Source organism: Macaca mulatta, chromosome 1 (assembly GCF_049350105.2).
Source record: "Macaca mulatta isolate MMU2019108-1 chromosome 1, T2T-MMU8v2.0, whole genome shotgun sequence".
In the NCBI taxonomy this organism is placed as follows: Eukaryota; Metazoa; Chordata; class Mammalia; order Primates; family Cercopithecidae; genus Macaca; species Macaca mulatta.
Window position 1 is genome coordinate 79,162,113 of NC_133406.1, and position 6,719 is coordinate 79,168,831.

A 6,719-nucleotide genomic window follows, 5' to 3' on the forward strand; every position below is an offset into this window, starting at 1 on the left:
GCAGGAGAGCATGGCGCCAAGCAGCTTTTTTGCTCCTGCAGTTGGGCCAGCGGGAGGGGGTGTTAGAGCTTGTTATAGGCTCTTTTGTTCCCACTGCCCGGCAGCCCAGTGAGCCAGCCAGGAGTGTCACAGCTCTTTTATTCCCACAGTTCAACAAGTGGGAGAGCATGGCATCTAATGGCTCCTTCTCTCCCATTATTTGGCGAGCAAGAGGGAGAGTTACAGCTCTTTTACTCCCACTGCCTGAGGCTTGGAAAGTTCCAGGTTCTTGTCCTGTGACCAAGAGGAATAAGGTATGCAGACACTGGAGAGTGAGTAAGACAGAGAAGGAAATTGAGCAACAGAAGGAAAGCTCTCAGCAGCAAGAGGGGATCCAAAAGTGGGCTGGCGTCTGTGAGGCTGAGTCCAGGGTTTTTATGGGCTTAGAATGGAGGACTGCATGCTGATTCATCCATGGATGGTCTTGCAAAAAGCACCATTTGATTGGTTAAAAGGCATCATTCAGAAGAAACCAATCGGGAGAGAGTGAGTAAGATGGGGTTGGAAGTTCTCACTTTCGTCATGGACTCTATCCAGAACTGGCAGCTCGGTGCTCAGGCTTTAAACTGTCCTTGGCTTGAAGGTCAGTTTTTGCTGGGGACCCATTCCTGTCTGCTTAGGAATTTGTCTGTCTCCTGTGGCTATCTATTTTCTTCAAATAAATTTGCTGGCCACAAAATTGTCTGTGTCCCTGAAATAGGCATTTTCATTCTAAAGTTTGTAATATACTTTGACTTTTTACAATTTGTAAGTATATTACATTGCTCAAGAGAAGTTAAAGCTTAAAAATATAGGACCAAGCACCCATCTATTATTAAATTACAGATTTTACTCATACTTTGGCTTAACACAGGATATCCTGCTGTTGTTGAAAGCACTGGTACTTAAGTCTTTTGGGTTTAGAGATTAATGTTGTTGGGAAGAAAGACTTGTTGGGTCACCTGCCTCTGGTGGATCACCACTAAGACTCTTACCAGAATGAATGGGATGCCTATCTCTTCTATCAATGAGATATGGAATAGGTAGTGTTAATCTTGAACTGCATGGGGTATACCAGAATTTATAGTAATGAATCCCACTGGAGGCCAGGATATTGACCACCTAGGCGAAGAGACTCACATAGTTTACAGTGCTCCCTGGAGTGCTCTCTGGAAACAACTGGTCCCTAGGGAATCTCTCAGCAACCCCAATTGTAAATCTGTTCTGTAGGAAAACATGCATGAATGACTGAACCATGTTGTCCCAGAAAGACAAATAAAAAGGAAATTAAATGTTTGGTCTGTTCATGTAGTACTACATTGTGATTCCCTGATGCGCATGCATTTTGTTTGTAATAAAGAAGTAACCAAAAAGAAAAATCCAGTAAAAATTCATAGAGCTATTAACAAACACTTGTAAGTAAGAAACACTTTGAATTGCCTTTAGGGATCCATTTCTCTTTCCCTGGTTTGCCTTGAAAGGTGAGCACTCATTTAACTTCCTGATACCATCTGGGAGTGCTTGCAGTCTTTCCGCTAACACGCTAATTGAGGATCTATCAGGGTCCTCCAGGGAGCTGAGTGGCTCAGTAACGCCATCCAGTATGTGCCATCTGGGAGGGAGGCAGGACTCATAAGCTGTTTGCCCCAAGTCACCCAACAAAGGTGGCAAATTCCCAGGGAAAGTATCAAATGAATCCGTTAATGAGGCAAAAACTAGGAAAGAGGTCCAGGGAGGAGGGGTACTGACAGACCTAACACGGAGTGAGCTGAAGGAAGTGGAGGATTTATTTATCTGCTTCTTAAATGAGTGTTAATGTGAGGATCTCTTCCATCCGTTGAAAGTATTTTCAAGCCGAATCTTTAGCACACTAAGGAATCCCAGACAAACCAGGAACTTCAGAGTTTACATCTTGAAGAAAGAAAAGGAAATTTGAGTTTCATAAGGATAAATATTTTAATATACATTATGATTATGCATATTTGTCTACGTGGTGATTTTTGCCTTTTTAAAGTAAGAATTTATCCAGATTGGGCCCTGAGTTAACTGAATAAAACTTAGAGGTTCAATTTATTCAAACTCTATTTCACAAGGGAAATTAAGTGAAATATGTAAGTTCATATAAATGAATGTAACATCTGGTTAAGAAATAACATGGGACAAACCCATGTCATTGTGCCACAGTTAGGTAATTTCTACCACATTATTTTGTATTTTCTTCGTCCAATTTATTTTCTAAGTTTCTGCTCTCCTCTCCCTTCCTCTGGTATCTTGCTAATTTTGAATCTATGGAGATTTTTGAGAGCTTGCAAATATGCCATCCTCTTTCTCACTAGTTGCCACCAGTTCCATTCTTCCCCTGCTATTATTTTGAAAGTTACACTCTACTTCTATTCTTTAAATAATTAGAAATTTTGACAGCATGCTTAACTTTAAAACTGCTAAGATTAATTAAATAGCTTTACTTTCATTCTAAGAGCCTTTAGAAACATTTTAACTCCAATCACATATTCACTCAACTTATATTCTATCATTATCCAGTATTTTAGTTTTATCTTGATTTTTAAAAATTGAGATGAAATTTACAGTGAAATATACAAATTTTAAGTGTACAGTTGTATTTATTTTTTGTTTGTTTGTTTTGAAACAGAGTCTCACTCTGTCACCTAGGCTGGAGTGTAGTGGCATGATCTCAGCTCGTTGCAACCTCTGCCTCCTGGGTTCAAGCAATTCTCCTGCTTCAGGCTCCAGAGTAGCTGGGATTACAGGCGTATGCCACTATGCCTGGCTAATTTTTGTATTTTTAGTAGAGAAGGGGTTTCACCATGTTGTCCAGGTTTGTCTTGAACTCCTGACCTCAAGTGATCTGCCCACCTCGACCTCCCAAAGTGCTTGGGTTACAGGTGTGAGCAACTGCATCCAACATACAGTTGTATGTTTTAATCAAACAGAATCAATCAGTGTTCACACTGGTGTAACCTCCACCCAAGTCAAGATGTGGAGTATTTCTATACAGTTCTCTCATTTCCTCTTCCAGTCAATTCCCACCTGCCATTAGGTCAAAGCTGTTCTGAGTTATGTCACCATAAATTAGCTCTGCCTAGTCTAAAAGTTTATGTAAATGGAATAATACTGTATTTTTTGTATGTCTGGTTTCCATTGCTCAAAATGTTTTTGAAAGTCATCCATGTTGTGTGTATGATAATAGCTTAGTGATTCCCAAAGTAAACACCTGAGAGTCTCCAAAACCTTTTCAGGGTGTCCATGAGCTCAAAAGTATTTTTATAATTAACCAATTAATTCATTCTTACTTTTTTCATGAGTATACAGGATTATTTTCCTAAGGTTACATGAAGTATGATATCACAACAGATTGAAGAAGCAGATATGAGATTTCAAATATCTCTTTTTAAGCTAAACATTGAAGAGATTCCCCCAAAGTAAAGGAATATCATTTTTCTCATTAAATGTTTTTATTTTAACAAATATAGCTATTTCCATCAAAACATTTCACTTATGTTAACATATTATTATTATTTTTAAGTGAATAAATGCATAATTTTTTAATTATTCAATTTTAATTTCGAATATGGTAAATATTGATAGCCATAAGCCACATAAGAAAAACTCTTTTAAAGTCTGCAATTATTTTTTAGAGTGGAAAGCAGACCCGAGACCAAAAAGTCTGATACTTACTGTGATAGTTCTTTCTTTTTTAATTGCTGAGTAGGATCTCACTTTATATACCATAATTTTGTTTAGACATTCCTCTCGTGGGTTATATCCAGTTTTGTGTTATTGTAAATAAAGATGCTATTAACATCCTTCTATATATCTTTTTATACATATATGTTTTCATTTGTTTCAGATAAATATTTAAGGGGGTAATTGATGAGTCACAGGGTAAGTATGCTTTTAACTGTGTGAGGGGACTGCTAAGTTATTTTCTAAAGTGACTGTACCATTCTGCACCCATACCAGCTATAGATGGGAGTTCCAGTTTCTACACAGCCTTCCCAACTGTTGGTGTTGTTGGTCTTTCCAATTGCAGCCATATTTAATGGGCATGCCTTATCTTCTTGTGGATTTGACTTGTATTCTCCTAATGATTAAAAGTGATGGGTAACTTTTTTCTTAACTTTTATTTTAGGTTCAGGGGTACATGTACAGGTTTGTTATATAGGTAAACGTATGTCATGGGAGTTTAGTGTACAAATTATTTGGTCACTCAAGTAATAAGCTCTGATAGGTTTTTTTTTTCTGAACCTCTTCCTCCTCCTACCCTCCACTCTTCCAGGAAAGCCCCAGTGTCTGTTGTTCCTCTCTTTGCATCTACGTGATTTCATTGTTTAGCTCTTACTTATAAGTGAGAACATGCTGTGTTTCATTTTCCTTTCCTGTGTTACTTTGCTTAGGATAATGGTCTCCAGCTCCATCCATGTTGCTGCAGAGGACATGATCTCCTTTTTTTACGACTGCGTAGAATTCCATGGTGTATATATACCACATTTTCTTTGTCCAGTCTACCATGATGGGCATTTAGGCTGATTCCATGTGTTTGTTATTTTGAATATTGCTGCAATGAACATATACATGCATGTGTCTTTATGGTAGTACCATTTATGTTCCTTTGAGTATATACCCGAACATGGGATTGCTGGGGCAAATCGTAGTTCCATTTTCAGTTCTGTGAGGAATTGCCACACTGCTTTCCACAATGGCTGAACTAATTTACACCCTCACCTAAAGTGTGTAAGTGTTCCCTTTTCTCTGCAACCTCGCCAGCATCTGTTACTTTTTGACTTTTTAATAATAGCTATTCTGATTGCTATAAGATGGTATCTCATTGTGGTTTTGATTTGCATTTCTTTAATGATTAATGATGTTGAGTATTTTTTATATGCCTGTTGGCTACATGCATGCCTTGTTTTAAAAAGTGTATGTTCATATTCTTTGCCCACTTTTTAATGGGGTTGAGAAACTTTTCATATACTAGTCGTCCATTTGTATATCTTCTCTTGTAAAATGTCAACCCAAGACTTTTACTCATGTTTTATTGTCCTTTATGTTATTGAATCATAGAAATTATTTATGTAATCTGGATAAAAGTGAAAGGTCAGAAATATGAATTGCTGGCTGGGCGTAGTGGCTCATGCCTCTAATCCCAGCACTTTGAGAGGCCGAGGCAGGCAGATCATGAGATCAGGAGATCGAGACCATCCTGGCTAACATGCTGAAACCCTGTCTCTACTAAAAATACAAATAATTAGCTGGGTGTGGTGGCAGGTGCCTGTAGTCCCAGTTACTCGGGAGGCTGAGGCAGGAGAATGGCGAGAACCCAGGAGGCGGAGCTTGCAGTCAGCTGAGATGGTGCCACTGCACTCCAGCCTAGGTGACAGAGCAAGACTACATCTCAAAAAAAAAAAAAAAAAAAAGAAATATGAATTGCTAATACTCTCTACAGATCTGCAGCTTGCTTTTCATTTTTAATGATGCCTTTTGATTAGCAAGTTTTTAATTGCAATAAAGTTTAATTGTTCAATGTTTTTATGGTTAGTACTCTTTGTGCCTTGTCTAAAAAAATCATTGCTTACTCTAAGGTCATGAAGAAACACCTATGTTTTCTTATTCTAGAAACCTTATAGTTTTAACTCTTACGTTTAGGCCTATGATGTATCTCAAATTAATTTTTGTATGTGATGACAAAGAGGTTGATTTCTTTCCTGTGGTGCAGCTTCCACCACCAGGGAGCTAGAATCAATTTAGAATCAATTGTTTAAGTACAATCTTGTGAACACCCTTGTCTTACTGAAAGAAGGAATACATCCAGGAGCATCACTCAGGCATTTAAGACCCTCTTCAAGAGGATGCCAATCTACTTTTGCAACTTTGTAGATCATCACTTTCCTGTATGCACCAGATAATCCAGAGAACTGGATTTTCCAACACTGTGTAAGTCTTTATTTTATTCCTTATTTCTAGAACTTCCAATCCTTTTTCTTTATCTGCTGATATCCTACTTATCCATCAAGTCCTAACTCAATTGCTTCCTTTTTCATGAAGCCCATACTTATTTACCTGCCATATTTTGTCTAACAGTCTTGGCTTCTCACATGCATCTTACAAGTTCTTTAAAGTAGGACTTTGTCTTATTAACCTTAAAACTACCCAAAGAAGTTAGTATGTCAAATTTCACATAGCAGATGCTCAATAAAGAATTATTGAACTGAGTTTTATTACAGGTTAGGGGTTTGGAAATATCATTTTGTTGTTGAAACTTTCCTCCACAACCTACCTTGTTGGAGATAAAATGCTTCTTGTGCTTACTAAATAATTCATAGCAGGATGCAAGCAAACATGACATTCTGGGAAAAGTTGTCCCTTTCTAATAGAAAAAAAGAAAAGTCTTTAGAATTCCAACTCAGTAGACCAATTTGGAAATGATTAAAATTCATGCACTAAATATCACTATTGAAACATAGTGTGGACATTTTTAATCAGATATAAGTTAATCTACAGATTTTTTTTTCTATGTATAAGAAAAGAAAAAGAAACCCTGTAGAAAAAAAATCCAAATTCCTGAGTTGTTTAAAATAAAATGATGTTATAGTTACAACATGCTTTCACTCACAGGTTTAGTAGTGATGTCCCGTATTTTTGGTCTCTCACTTAGCCTTACTTATAAAATCTTCCAGATAAGA